Source organism: Microtus oregoni, unplaced genomic scaffold, assembly GCF_018167655.1.
Source record: "Microtus oregoni isolate MIOR12 unplaced genomic scaffold, Mior012 000050F_007, whole genome shotgun sequence".
In the NCBI taxonomy this organism is placed as follows: domain Eukaryota; kingdom Metazoa; phylum Chordata; class Mammalia; order Rodentia; family Cricetidae; genus Microtus; species Microtus oregoni.
The window spans coordinates 116,965-132,829 of record NW_024543231.1 but is presented as its reverse complement, the minus strand read 5'-3'; the positions used below and the strand labels follow the sequence as shown (position 1 = coordinate 132,829).

At 38.1% G+C, this 15,865-nt stretch overlaps 1 protein-coding gene across 3 annotated transcripts in view; it reads left to right on the top strand.

The window, feature by feature from the left end:
* The window catches only part of LOC121436921 (GRB2-associated-binding protein 3-like), a 99,979-nt gene that overhangs the window by 754 nt on the left and 83,360 nt on the right, over positions 1-15,865 (top strand). The window lies entirely within an intron of this gene.

The following is a 15,865-nucleotide window of genomic DNA, read 5'->3' as shown; positions in this document are numbered from 1 at the left end:
GGAAAAGCACATCTTTCTACAAATTATATGACCATCTTTAAGCTGCCTACAACTCAAAAATTCATTATATCTAGAGTTCTCGGGATAAGATCTTTAAAATATTCTGCTTAAAGATCTAATTGCTACTGATTTGTCTTTAGCCATTAGCAAAGCAAGAACCACTTTAGTCCCCAGGGAGCTGCATATAAACAGATATTAGCCTTTCTTGCCCCTTTATTGGGGGGGGGGGCTGGAAGTACATTGATGGATCCCTGTCCTTCATAATTCCTAATTTCTCTGCGAAACCAAAGTGTGGTGGTGGTAACTACCCTGCCATGGTTTGCACTCTGCGGAGGCATCCCACTCCAAATGCGATTCTACCTGGTACTTGTGTTTATAGCTTTCCAACTGGTGTCCTTATTTTGTCCATATTCACCAATACTTCTGTTTCCATATTGAAGAGCACATATCGTGTAGAAATTCATGATTATAAGAAGAGTGCAATAATACATGGATACTTCTAGAATTTGTAACAAGAGCACTTCCTGAATTTCAAGCTGCCCAGTGGTTCCCCTCCCCTCCATTTCTGGTTTAGACGGTATCTTACTCTTAGGAGACTTCGGAAAGGTTTTTGTTTGTGCTGCTGAATCAAAGAATGTTGTTCTGTTTAGTATGTAGCCATCACAGATGCAGAAATATGAGCATTTCTTTGAATAATAACAGTATGCCCCCCCTTGGAGACAGGGCCTCTCTACATAGTTCTGTCTGTCCTGGAATTCACTGTGTAGACCAGCTTGACCTCGAACTCAGAGATCTGCCTGCCTCTGCTGGGATTACAGTTGTGTGTCACCATGCCTTGCCCTGCATCATTTTTTTTTTGACTCCACAAATTCCTAAACCCAAAGTACCCCATCTGTCATCCTTTGCACCATCAAGCTGCTTCCCTAAGTTTTCAGCTATTTTGAAGATGCATTGATATAGAGGAGGCAGGAGGCAAAAACATGTTCCTCTGCACTACATGTGCAGGTGAGGCTTGCAGTGCTGCTCCCTGAGTGGCTTTCCTTGCTGCCCTTAATGAAAGTCATTTAAACGATATTTTCAGAGTGGAACAAACTTTTCAGTAGTTGATTCAGAAAGATGATGAGTCTGCAGAAGGTTTATGGGTGACTCACCAACCCCCCTCCAATTTGGTTTGTATTTTGTCTTCAACAGGCTAGTTTAGGAAAGTTTGTTAGTGTTTCATAATTTTGGAAGACTTGGGTAGATTTTTTGTCATATGTATTTTTTTTTGTTTGTTTGTTTGTTAAAATGGCCCTGTGCTAAGAGTGGATAATGAATAGATTAGAGATGTGTGGAGTATGTGATGATAGACAAGATTGAAAGCAGAAGAGAACCTAGGCATAAACCTTGATCTTTTAGTCCCTGGTTGAGAACCTTTTGTTTTGTTTTGTTTTATAGAGACTGCTCTTTACTTTATTTTTTTAAATATTTAATTGTGTTCCGTGCTCCCCTATCCAACCTTCCTTTATCCCAATCCTCCTGTTTCCCCAAGTCCCCCCCTCCTTCCCTTCTACCTTTTCTCTTCCCATCTCCCCATCCCTCTGATTACTAAGAGATGCAGGAATTCATTTTGCCACTAGAGGTCAACGATGAGACACTTCGACAAGGTCAGGCAGTGCTGTTTAATTCAACTCTTGTGAGTAGTTTCTACTCCCTAACTGGCTGCTAACTCTAAAGTAGGCTCAGTGTTTGATGCTCAGAAGAAACAGAAAAGAATTGATTTAGGTTCTTACACAGTCCATAGTTATAATATATTTAGCATACTAATGTAATGAAGCTAGTTAGCACAACTGGGACAATAACCCAGTTCTTTGTGTTGGCAGGCCATCAATGTTTGTATTAACAAATGGAAGCTCAGTCTGTTTTCAGGCAAATTTCAGTACATTGTATTTCATTTACTTGATTACATAAGCCAAGGCTGTCAAAAAGTTAGTTTTTATCATTGCCCCTTTTTTGAAGAAAGTTGATTTCTTTCTTGTGTTTCATAAATAATCTAGACATTTATTCTTATCATCAGAAATCAAACATTGTAGGAATGAATAGAAGTTTTCCCACATCCTACCCTTCTCAGGGTTGTTCCTAAGGACAAAAACTGTTAGCTCTGTGGTATTATTCTAGAAATTTTCTTAGAAAATCTGTAATTTTCTTTTCACGTAAATGAGATTGTCCAATAATTTTCTCTTCCTTTTTACAACCAGTCTATATATTATTCCAAGTTAGTGCATATAGATTTACTTCATTTTTAAATCATTGTATAATATTCCTTATAATAGGTGTATAATTACTTATGTTTTCTATTGATGAACTTTTAGCTTACTTCTGTTCCATTGGTTTAAGTCATGTTTAAATTACTTAGAGGGTTGAGAAGATAGCTTAGTCACACCTGAGTTAGGTTCCCACCACCCACGTAAAAGCTGGGCACAGTGATGTATACCTATCATTCCATCAGTAAGAATGTGGAAACACAAGGAACATGGGGCTTGCTGGCTATTCAATCTAGGAATTGGTGAGTTTCAGGCTCAGTGAGAGGCACTGTCAGCAAAGGTAAAGTAGAGAAGTGATTGAAGAATGACACCCAATGTCAACCTCTGGACTCACACACGTGTACACATGTCAGACTAAGCTAATTTTTAAACTAAGCCAATATAACACTAAGTGACAGGTGCTTCTTTTGCCTCTGGATACAATTTTTTTGTTGGACATGCAAATGCAAATATTTTCTACCACTCTATAGTTTGTTTTTTTCATTCCCTTTACAGCATTTTTGTGGAACCAAGATTTTATTTTATTTTTTATTTGAGACAAGATCTCATACTATAGTCCAGGCTGGCTTGGAATTCACTATATAGCCTACATTGGCCTCAAACTCATAGCAATTCTCCTGCTTTTGGAATGTTAGAATTAAAAACACGAACTACCATGCCCAACTAAGACTTCAAAAATTTGAAAATCAAAATATCAGATTTTGAATGTCTGTTTTATGGTCAATTATTTGTTCATTTCTATGCCAATATCATACTTTTTGATGAGCATAGCTTCATAAAAATTTAGTTTTAGCCTCTATCTTTGTTTTACTTTTTCTGAATTGGTTTGATTATTCTAAGTAGTTTGCTTTTCTATAATAATTTATAAATTACTGTGTCAATTGATTTTATTGAAATTAGTCACTTATTAGTACTTGTGGCCTTGCTTGTACTTAGAAATTGCAGTATGATCAGTGTTTTATAAAAATGATGAGAAAAGATATCCTTTGCCATGTCAATATTTGGGATAACAGCATTTAATTTTTTAATTTCAAATATTTCAATTATAGGTCTTCTTTTAGTTTATTTTTTATTTATTTATTTATTTATTTATTTATTTATTTATTTATTTATTTTTTTGAGACAAGGTTTCTCTGTTTTTAACTTTGGCTGTCCTAGAATTTGTTCTGTAGACCAGACTGATCTTGAACTCACAGAAATCTGCCTGCCTCTGCCTTCTGAGTGCTGGAACTAAAGGCATGCACCGCCACCACCCAGCTAAAGTTTATTTTTGTTTTATGTGTATGGCTGTTTTGCTGGCATGCATATCTATATACCACGTAATGCCTATAAAGGCCAGAAGGAGTCAGATCCCCTGGGTCTTGAATTATTACAGTTGTGAGTCGCCTTGTGGGGTCTGGGAATCAAACCTGGGCCCTCTGCACGATCAACAACTGCTCTTAAACACTGAGCAGCTCTCTCTGGTCTCAACTATAGGTATTTTGTAGACACTTTAAACAAATTGAATTTGCTGAGCATTTCTGTCTGTCTGTCTGTCTATGGTTTTTTTGTTTTTGTCTTTTTTTTTTTTTGAGTCAGGGTTTCTCTATGTGGTCCTGGCTGTTCTGGAACTAGCTCTGTAGACCAGCCTGACCTCAAACTCAGAGATCCACCGGCGTCTTCCTCCTAAGTGCTAGGATTAAAGGCACCACCACTGCCCAGTTTACTGAGATTTTTTTTAAATGAGAATTGATACTTTTTAATCTATAAAGTAACAATTTGCTTTTTTTCTTTAGTCTGTTACTACGGTGACTTCTTGGCTAGTCTTATTTGATTTTTGCTGTTTTTGAGAAGGATTTTGCTGTGATTCCTTTTTATGTTTGTGATGCTAGAGATGGAACCCAGGGCTTTGCACATGTTACTGGTAAGCACTCTATTACCAAGATCCCTAGACTCCTATGATTTTTAATGCTGAGCCAGCCATGAGCTCCCTGGATAAACTTCATGTGGTTGTCATGTATTATTGGATTTGCTTTGCTAGTAGTTTGCTGCAGGCATTTGTACTTCTGTTTATGGTAGATACAGACATAGTTTTCCTTTTTTTTGTGTGTACGTGACTATCTTTGTTTGGTTCTGATATTAGTACAATGCTGGGCATGTAAAATAAAAAAAGGAAGTGTTCTCTCTTGCATTTTCTGAAAGATTTTGCATACAATTAGTATTCCTTTTTTCTTAAGTATGTCTGGTTGAATTCATTATTGAAACAATTTGAAATTGACCATCTCTTTCTGGGAAGGGTATCATTAACTTAGAATTCCATTTCTTTAAAGAGCTATTTAGAAGATCCATAGCTTCTTGAATGATCTGTAGTAGTTTAGTCTGCCAAGGCTTTTCTTAGTTTCTACTGAATTGTCAGATATATCAAAATTAAGTTAGTTGATGTATTCCTTCTTGTTCTTTTCCCATTATAGGATCTGTAACAGTGCTTCCTTTTTCATTTATTATTCTGTAACTTAGGCCATCTGTTTTCCTGTTTTTATGACCACTCTGGCTAGAGTTTTGTTAAATTTTCTGATATTTTCAAGGAATTAGCCTTCATTTTCATTGATATCTACTATTTTCTTTCTTTTTAATTCCATTGGTTTATTCTTTCATCTTTGTTATTTCTTTTTGATTGTTTTGGGCTTAATTTTATTGTTACTCTGGCTAGTTTCATTACATTAAAATATTAATTTTATTTGTTGAGCTTTGAGATTTGGCTAGCAGTCCCTAATTCAGGGGAACAGTCTGTGGGAGTCTCAGGCTTATGGCCCAGACCCTGATTGTCTTTGCAAAGGAACTCTTCCCTTACCACACTGTCCCTAGGCTAAAGGAGAGAGTAGTTTAAGATGCTCTTGAAATGCATTTTTCCTGCCTCATCCTGCTGAGTAGCTAGAATTGTAGGCCTGAATCCCCAAGCTCACTCAACTCTCTTCCTTCCTTCTTCCTTCCTTCCTTCCTTCCTTCCTTCCTTCCTTCCTTCCTTCCTTCCTTCCTTCCTTCCTTCCTTCCTTCCCTCTCCCTCCCCCCCTCTCCCTCCCTCTCTCCCTCCTTCCCTCCTTCTCTCTCTTTTTTCTTCCTTCCTTCTTTCTTTTTTCCCCCGCCTAGATAGAGTTTTTCTGTGTAGCCCTGGCTGTCCTGGAATTCACTCTGTTCGAGGCTGACCTCGAACTCAGAGAGCCAACTGTCACTGTCTTCTAAATACTGGAATCAAAGGTGTGCACCATCACCCCCTGGCTAGTTTGCCCATTTTTCTTTGTAGTTTTTTGGGGAAAAAAATCATGATATTATTTTTAGCACAAGAGAGGTAACCCAAGCTGGGTGGTGATGGTGCACGTCTTTAATCCCAGTACTGGGGAGGCAGAAGCAGGCAGATCTCTGTGAGTTCAAGGCCAGCCTGGTCTATAAGAGTTAGTTCCAGGACAGGCTCCAAAGCTACAGAGAAACCCTGTCTCGAAAAACCAAGAGAGAGAGAGAGAGAGAGAGAGAGAGAGAGAGAGAGAACCCAGGGCCTTACTCACGGTGCCCAAATCTTCTTCCAATGAGCTATACCTCTTAAATATCTTTTTATGTTTTTCCTCAAAGTCAGTTTCTTTTGGTACTCATAGGAGTGTTTCATTGTCTGTTGGGTTTACTCTATCGTTGCTGGCCTGATAAGTACTTGACAGGAATTGTGGAGGAAAAGCCTGACAGAGTTTAACTCTCCCATACTTAAGAGAGCCCAAGGGCCCAACCCTTTTCCAATATACTCCACTTTCTTAAACTGCGGGTTATCACACAATAGAGGGTTAAATGTGGATGTTGAGCAAAATTTGGCAACAGTAAAACCTTGATAAATGTGTACCTATCAAAAATTAATTAAAAACCAAATGAATAATAAATCCAAGGTGTTTATGGCAATGCTTGCATGCTGTATCCTATAACTTCACTGAAGTCTTGGCTTTGAACATACATGCATATTTTTCATATGCAAGCCACCATACCAACAAACACTTTCTAAAATATCTTGACACAGGTTATTAGAGTATATAAAATTTTTCAGCTTTTATAGAAAAATAATAGAAAACAAAGACTTTCAGTATTTTCCTGCTGACATTCCTCATTGTCTATCTTTGCAATGTATTATGTTAGAATCTTTGGTTTTTAAAATTACTGTGTGCTGGCTTGCATTTCATAAAAAAATCATTAAATAGACTTTGATTTAGGATTAGTATAAAATTTCCAACAATTTCTGGAATGGCCCTAAATTTTTGTCATTTTTACTACATATTTATGCAAAGAACATTGATGATTATAAAATCAAAGTATCAATCACCTCTGAAAAATATTCTATATCTTGAAGAATCAAATATTCAGGTAAGTTTAATTTTTGTATTTATTTGGTATGTGTGTGCACAAGTACATGTGCATATGTGCACACATGAACCATAGTACACATTATGAAGGTCAAAGGATAACTTAAAGCGTCTGTGCTCTCTTTCTACCATTAGGGTTTCAGGGATCCAACTCAGGTCTTCAGACTAGGTGATAAGTCTCTTTACCTATAGAGCAGGCCAAAGATTTAATTTTTTATTTAAAAATAAATAAGCACATACATTATAGTAGTATGAAAATTTGCTTTCATCAAAGTAAATGATAATATTATATGTATACCAAACACTTTAAAAGTATTTTTTCTTTATCATTTATTATTAAAGGATGCTTAATTTGTATACCTATTTTATATACTTATGTGCTGAATGTTGAATAAAAATTTCTTGGATGAAGGGGGATCACAAGTAGAAAAAAGTTTAAGAAGCTTTGCACTGTACTACATTCTGCTTCCAACTCACTGTTTCAGCTGAATTTTTCTTACTGACACAGTAATCACTGACCAGGCAAGCAAGTGCTGCATTTTGTCCCTCCCTGCAGGCTTCTGTATCTCCCCGTATTCCAGATTCAACCTGAGATCTTTTAGAATTGTTTGGTTAATTGGTTCATTTGTTATTATGAATTAACATCTTGTTTTTTGCTTCAAAACCTATATTGTCTGATGCTAATATATTCCAGTTTTCTTTCATAGTTTTATGTATTTATCATTTTACATTAATTTTTAGCATTTTCTTTAACATTTTTATTGTAGGTGTCTATAGTTAATCATGCTTCTCTGTTCAATTTGACAGTCTTTTTTTTTAATATTTTTATTTATTTATTTGTTATGTATGCAATATTCTATCTGTGTGTATGCCTGCGGGCCAGAAGAGGGCACCAGACCTTATTACAGATGGCTGTGAGCCACCATGTGGTTGCTGGGAATTGAACTCAGGACCTTTGGAAAAGCAGGCAATGCTCTTAACCGCTGAGCCATCTCTCCAGCCCTTGACAGTCTTTTTGTTTATAGTATTTACACTTAATGTGACTAAATTTTAGTCTGTCTTGCTACTTGTTTCATTTATTCTTTGTCTTTATAGAACACTCCCTTTTAGATTAGTATTTTTTCTTTTTTTGAGACAAGGTCTTACTGCGTATCACTGACTGGCCTGGAACTCATTATATACAGCAGGCTGATCTTACACTCAAGAGATTCACTACCTTTGCCTCCTGAGTATTGGGATTAAAGTCATATGCCACCACAGTAAAGGATGCTTCATCTTACCACAAGGACACTTGCTCAAACATGTTCATTACAGCTCTATTCATAATAGCAAGAAATTGGAAACAACCTAGATGTTCCACAACATAAGAATGGATAAAGAAAATATGGTATATTTACATAAGGGAGTATTACTCAGTTTTTTTCTTTGAGACAGGATTTCTCTGTGTATCTTTGGAGCCTGTCCTGGAACTCGCTCTGTAGACCAGGCTGGCCTCAAACTCATAGAGGTCCATCTGCCTCTGCTCCCCAAGTGCTGGAATTAAAGTTGTGTGCTGCCACTGCCCAGCTCTTTATCCTGTTATTAAAACATCATGAAATTAAAAGGTAAATGGATAGAAATGGAAAAAACTAGCTTGAGTGAAATATCTCAGACCCAGACAGAGAAATATGGTATGTATTCACTTATATGTGGATATTAGCTATTAAGTCACTGATAATGTTAGGTATAGAGCAAGGGACTGGGCGGGGGCGCATAGATCTCATTCAGAAAGAGAGAATAGATAGTTATGGATGGATGGGTGGGAGTCTTTGAATGGAAGGATCAAGAGGGGAGATTAAGATGAGAGGGGAAATATAGGGAGAGACAGATAAAATTAAGGTCCATTTGAGGGGTAGTATTGAAATATAATGCAGTAGATTCTTCCTAAAATATATACATATATGAAGATAATCCAAATGAAATCATCAAATAATGGGAAAGAAAGGTCTCTTGTTGCCAAATGAAGCTTCTAGAACCAAGATTGGGTTACATCTAATTGAGTTGTTAGCCAAAGTGGCACCATGGGAATCCCCAATCAATCTTAGCTGTTGTCCAGACTATAGGTTGCTTTCCACAAATCTACAGCAAGGCCCCATTGCCAAAGATAACATTTATACAGCTCATTGAACATGGAGAAGTTGAACTGATGCCTACATAGAGCCTTCACTCCTATGTGCTATTGTCTTTGGTACAGTAAAGTATTCTGCATGCTCCTTAAGTGAGAAATGTAAACACCAATCCAATTACAAACCTTTTGAGCTACAATGGTGCCTGCAAGATATGCTAGTACAATGGGGGCACAAAACTCATAGGAGTAACCTATCAATATCTGATTTTGACTTATGGCCCACTCCACAAGATGGGACCCATACCCAACCAAGAACCTGAGACTAGATAGCTCAGGGACCTAGGGTAAAACTAAATACTACTGTTCTACTAGAAGAACATAGCAATAAAATTGCTCCTAATGGCATTCTGCTACAATCACAGATCCATGCTTTGCTTAGCCATCATCAGAGAAACTCCCTCCTGCAACAGATAGGAACAAGTACAGAAACTCACAGCCAGACATTATGCAGAGGACATAATGTCTGGAACATTCAGCCCTAAATGGGATGTCTCCATCAAATTCCTCCCCTTAGGGCTTTGGATATCCTGTGCAAGAAGAGGCAGAAAGAGTGTAAGAATCAGAGAGGAGATACCAAGAAAACAAAGATCCCTTAAATCAACATCAAAGCTCATATGAATTCACAGAGGCTGAAGCAGCATGCATAGGGCCTGCACAGGTCTGTACCAGGTCCTCTGTGTATATATTATAGCTTCCAGTTTAGTGTTTTTATGGGATTCCTGAGTGGATGAACAAGAAGGTCTCTGCTTTTGTGCCTTCTCTTGAGCTCTTTTTCTTGTATTTGTTTTGTTCAATTCCAATGTGTTTTTGTTTTATCATTATATTTTTATCATATTATATTTTGTTATCCATTTGAAGCCTTTTTGCTTTCTAATGAGAGACAGGAAGTGGATCTAGATGGAGAGAAGGTTAGGAGGAACTGTGAGAAGTTGAAGGAGAGGAAACTATAATCAGGATATATTATGTGAGAAAAAAAATTTACTTTCAATAAAAGGAAAGAAAGCATCCAATTACAAAATAAGAAAATGCCTAAATAATATTGGATAAAGGTAATCAGAAGATTAAACATAAAAACACAAATAGACTGGACCTGCAGCTCAGTTGGTAGAATGCTAGCCTAGCTTGCCTTTTTTAGAAAATGATTTTTAAAGCAGGGTGTCTTAGTTAGGGTTCTTATTGATGTAACAAAACACCACAACCAGAAAGCAAGTAGGAGAGGAAAGGGTTTATTTGGTGTACACTTCCACATTGTTGTTCATCACCAAAGGAAGTCAGGATAGGAATTCAAACAAGGAAGGATCCTGGAGGCAGGAGCTGATACAGAGGCCATGGAAGGGTCCTGCTTTCTGGCTTGCTTCCCCTGACTTGCTCAATCTGCTTTCTTATAGAACTCTGGACTACCACCCAAGGATAGCACCACCCACCATGGGCTGAGCGCTCCTCCATTGATAACTAATTGAGAAAATGCCTTACAGCTGGATCTCAAGGAAGCATTTCCTTAACTGAAGCTTCTTCTTCTCTGATGATTCTAGCTTATGTCAACTTTACACACAAAATCAGCCAGTACACATGGGTTCTCTGCATAGCCCTGTCTGTCCCCGAACTTGCTCTGTATTGAACTCAGAGGACTGTCTGCCTTTTCATCCCTAATATTGGGAGTAAAGTTGTGCTCCACCAACTCCCAGCCTAGCCTACTTTGCTCTAAGCCCTGGATTTGACTCTAAACACCACATACCTAAACTAGGCACAATGAGACACTCCTGCTATCTCAACATTTGGGAAGTGAAAACAGGAGGAGCAGGATTTCAGGACCAGCACCAACTACACAGTGAGTTCAAGGCCAATGTAAAATACATGAGACTTGGTCTAAATAAAAAATAGACGTAAGTGCTTTTAAAAAAATGAAACAAAAACTATACTGGAAATAGTAAAACAGGAAAGAAAAAAGAGAAAAAATTAGAGGTTCTTTCCAGGTCCTCTAGCACTAGAAACTGCCAAATAATAGGGGGAAGGAATATGTCTTAAGTGGGGTCTATTGTGGCTCCTCTTTTTTTCTACCACACCCATTGATTGCATATATAAGCAGAGGACTGTGCCTGGTTAGGGTCAGTTGTCAGTTTCAGAATGGTATTCACTTTAGAAGCTTCCCTTTGCATACCAGGAACATTACCGGTACTGAAAAGCTTTATTTTCTTTGAGCTGTGAAGGTGCTCACTTACTCTAGAGGTAGTATTTTACTCAGGGTCTCCAAATGTCTACTTTAGGGTATTCTTCCATTGCATCAGAGCTGAGTAAGCATAAAGTGATGAATTCTAAAAAAATAGATATGGAAAATCAAAGAAACTGAGCATTGTTTTTAGACTATTTTTAGACCCAGTAGTAACTCCCGTATCCCAACCCCACCCCACTTCCATGAGAGGGAAGAAGCTGAGGAAATGAAATGATCTGATGTACTTGATCTCACAGCTCTCAGTCCTGCCAGGCATTAAACCACATATGACAGGGAGGCAGCTGTGAGTTGAACAAGGTTCTGAGCTCTGTCTACGATAATAAAAGTCAGCAGAGCCCACTTCTCATCACAGCTGGTAGGACCACTGAATAAATGCAAGCCCGAGATAGTTAGAGGAACAGATTTCTAGAAAAAGGGTGCAAAGTTCTTGAGGCAGGAAAAATGTATTTGTGGTGTTTGAGGAAGAGGTTTTTGAGTTCGATTTTGTAGTCATTAAACACTTGATGATTCTTGATTATCTGTTTTTGTCTCTATCAAGGGGTTCTCCATGAGAGTAGATTTTCCTCCTATAGAGTAGCAATTTAAAAAAAATAAAAATGAAAAGTAAAACCATAAGAAATTCACTTAAATTTGGATCTCAGATCATAAAATCAAAACCTTTTTTTAGTATTAGTTAACTATAAACGTGTTAATCCTTTGGAATAAGAGATGCATTTAAAAATATTTGGAGTGATTTTGTTGTTAAAACTGATATTGAGAATGCTCCTGGCATCTAGTGGGTAGAAATCAGGAATACTGCCAAATAACCTTCAACACATATGATAGCCCTCATCACAAATGTGGCACATGTACACATTGTGGATTTATTTCACCATAAAGAAAATTGAAATTATGAAATCTTCAGGAAAATGAATGGGCCTGGAAATTGCTATGTTAACTAAGATAATCCAAACTCATAAAGACAAATACTGTATGTTCTCTTTCATATATAGATGCTAACTTTTAATTTTTGTATATATGTACTTATGTGGTTATGAGTGTGGATAGAGGTGAGGAAACTAGAAAGGGGATCATGAGAGGAAGCAAAAGAGGTTTTACGGAAGGGAGTGTGGAGTGTATACATATGACATGAAAGTGTTGGAAGGGCAGGGGTGTGGGATAGTGTGGGAAAAATATCAGCAAAGTAAAAATGAAAATGCCATGTTTAAACCTATTACTTTGTCTGCTAATTAAAAAAAAAAACAAGCAAAAATAGAATTCAGGCCAAAATGCCAATAGTGCCAAATGTGAGCAATTCTGTTCTATGTGAAACAGTGAATTTCCTCAGCTTAAGTGAGCATCTTAGTGATTGGTATCCACTTTAATTACAGGAGCATATTTCTGGTTATGGTGAAGAGGAAGGACAAGGTCCTGGGTTGGATGAACTAGTAGCTTATTCTTTGGGTCATGGGTTAAAGAGCAATTGGAGGCCTCTACTTAGAATTACCTGGTAGGGGATTTATCCTTCACAAATCCTATCCACCAATCTTTGGAAGACAATATTAAAGATGTGTACTTTTCTAAGAATGTATGTTTTCTTTTTTATTTTTATTTTTTTTATTGAGAAAAGGAAAAAAATAGTTTCCCCCTCCTCCCAGCCTCCCATTTCCCTCCCCCTCCTCCCACCCTTCTCCCCCTCCCCTCACTCCTCTCCCACTCCCTCTCCAGTCCAAAGAGCAGTCAGGGTTCCCTGCCCTGTGGAAAGTCCAAGGTCCTCCCCCCTCTGTCCATGTCTAGGAAGGTGAACATCCAAACTGGCTAGGCTCCCACACAGCCAGAACATGAAGTAGGATCAAAACCCCGTGCCATTGTCCTTGGCTTCTCATCAGCCCTCACTGTTCGCCATGTTCAGAGAGTCCGGTTTTATCCCATGCTTTTTCAGTCATAGTCCAGCTGGCCTTGGTGAGCTCCCAATAGATCAGCCCCACTGTCTCAGTGGGTGGGTGCACCCCTCGTGGTCCTGACTTCCTTGCTCATCTTCTCCCTCCTTCCGCTCCTCATTGGGACCTTGGATCAACCTACCCCTGGACCCAGCAATACCACTCTTGGGAATATACCCAAGAGATGCCCGATCATATGACAAAAGCATTTGTTCAACTATGTTCATAGCAGTATTATTTGTAATAGCTAGAACCTGGAAACAACCTAGATATCCTTCAATGGAAGAATGGATGAAGAAAGTGTGGAATATATACACATTAGAGTACTACGCTGTGATAAAGAATGTATGTTTTCAAAATTGAGGTTTCACATTGCAAGACTTTGAAAAAAAAAGCAGGTATGATGATTCACACCTCTAATTCCAGTACATAGGAAGCTGAGACAGGAGGATTCTGTGACTGTGAAAACACCACAGGCTGTATGAGTTCCAAGACAGTGTGGGTTATGGAATGAGACCTGTCTCAGCAAGCAAGTAAGCAACTAAACAAGAGAGTTAAATGTTCATCTTGCCTGAGAAATAAATAAAGAAATGTGGAAATGAAGAAAGAGGGAGGGAGGGAAGGAAGGAGGGAAGGAAGGAGAGAAGGAAGGAAAGGGAGAGAAAAGAAAGAAAGAGAGAAAGAAAGAAAGAAAGAAAAGTTAAATAAAGTAAAAGACTTTGTTTTAAAAATTGGTTGAGCAAAACTGCTGTATGCTGGCATAATTGTGGGGAAGGTGGACATAAAATGTATAAGTATAACCATATAGGTCCTACAGTGTTTGACATAACTAATGGAACAAATCACATAGAGTTGAAAATGTTCTTACCTTCTAGAATTTTCGTTCAGTGTAATACTAAAAATCCACCAGGCTTGAGGTATGCTTGGTCTACAAAGTGAGTTCTAGGCCAGCCAAGGCTACACAGTGAGACTATTTCAAAAAACAGACTAGAAAATATTTATCAGGGTGTTCAGGATTGCTGAGCAACCTCCAAGAGGGCCAAACAAACTCCAGGAGCAGACAAGCAAGGCCCAATTGACCTCCAGGAGCAGGCAGGAAGGCCCAAGTGACCTCAGGGAGTGCCTAGCAGCCAGAACTGTGGCCTCACTCCACCTTTGAGGAGCAACCATCTGAGCCTGGCACCTGGAGGAATGATCACCAGAGACACACCCTCAGCTCTGCCAATTGGAGGAAAAGATGGGTAGACAGCAAGTTAAAACACACTCAACAACATAAAGAGCAACATGGGACCACCAAAAAACTAGTGACTCTAAAATAGCAAGACTCTAAATGGTGTCAAATAGTGACCCTAAAATGGACTCAGCTCACCTATAAAAGACACAGGCTAACAGTTTGGATATGAAAACAGAATTCATCCTTCTGCTCCATACAAGAAACATACCTCAACCTTAAAGTAAAGGGTTGGAAATTTTTTTCCAATCATGTGGACCTAAGAAACAAGCTGGTGTAGCTATCCTAATAGCTAACAAAATAGACTTCAAACTAAAAGCAGTCAAAAGTGACAAAGAAGGACATTTCATATTTGTCTCAGGAAAAATCCATCAAGAGGAAATCTCAATTCTGAACAACTCTGCCTCAAATACAAGGGTACCCTCATATCTAAAAGAAACATTACTAAAGCTAAAATCACACATAAAACCCCACACACTAATAGTAGGAGACTTTAACAGTACACTCTCACTAATGGACAGGGCAGACAGACAGAAACTTAACAGAAAAATAAGGGAACTAACAGATGTTATGCTTCATATGTACTTATCAGACATCTATAGAACATTCCAACCAAACATAAGATATATACCTTCTTCTCAGCACTACATGGAACCTTCTCAAACATTGACTATATACTCATCTTGCAACCTTAGCAAATACAAAAAAAAAAAATGGAATAACCCCATGTACCTTACCGAATCACCATGGCTTAAAGTTAGAATTCAACAGCAACACTAATTACAGAAAGCCCACAAACACATAGAAATTGAGCAATGCTCACCTTATTTACTAATGTGTCAAGGAAGAAGTAAAGAAATTAAAAACTTCTTAAAATTCAACAAAAATGACCACACAATATACCCAAACTTATGGGGCACAATGCAAGCAGCATTAAGAGGAAAGTTCATAGCACCAAATACATACATAAAGTAGCTGAAGAAAACCCCACACTAGCTAGTTAACAGAACACCTGGAGGCTCTAAACAAAAAGAAGCAAACTCACTCAGGAGGACTAGATGACAGGAAATAATCAAATTGAGAGCTGAAATCAATAAAAATAGAAAAAAAGAAAACAATACAAAGAATCAATGGGACAAAGAATTGGTTCTTTGAGAAAAATCAATAAAATAGACAAACCTTTATCCAAACTAATCAAAAGACAGAGAGAATTGTAGCCACAGGCTGTTCACTTGTTCCTGACTGTCCAGATATGAAATAATCACACAGAAACTATATTATTTACAATACTGTTTGACCAATAGCTTAAGCATATTTCCAGATAGCTGTTATATCCTGAGATAATCCATCTCTGTAGAAAGTGCTGTGGACTGCGTTCCTGCCAGCCAGCTCCCTGCCGCCTGGCTAGCTTATGCCCCAAAATAACAACACACAAACTGTATTCATATAAACACTGCTTGGCCCATTTCTATTAATGTGTGTAGCACCACGAGGTGATGACTTACCAGGAAGATTCTAGCCTACATCCATCTTGGGTCAGAGCTTCATCGTATCTGCCCTGGAGAGCAGAAGCATGGCGTCTGCCTCACTTCCTCTTCCTCCCAGGATTCTGTTCTGTTTACTCCACCCACCTATGTTCTAA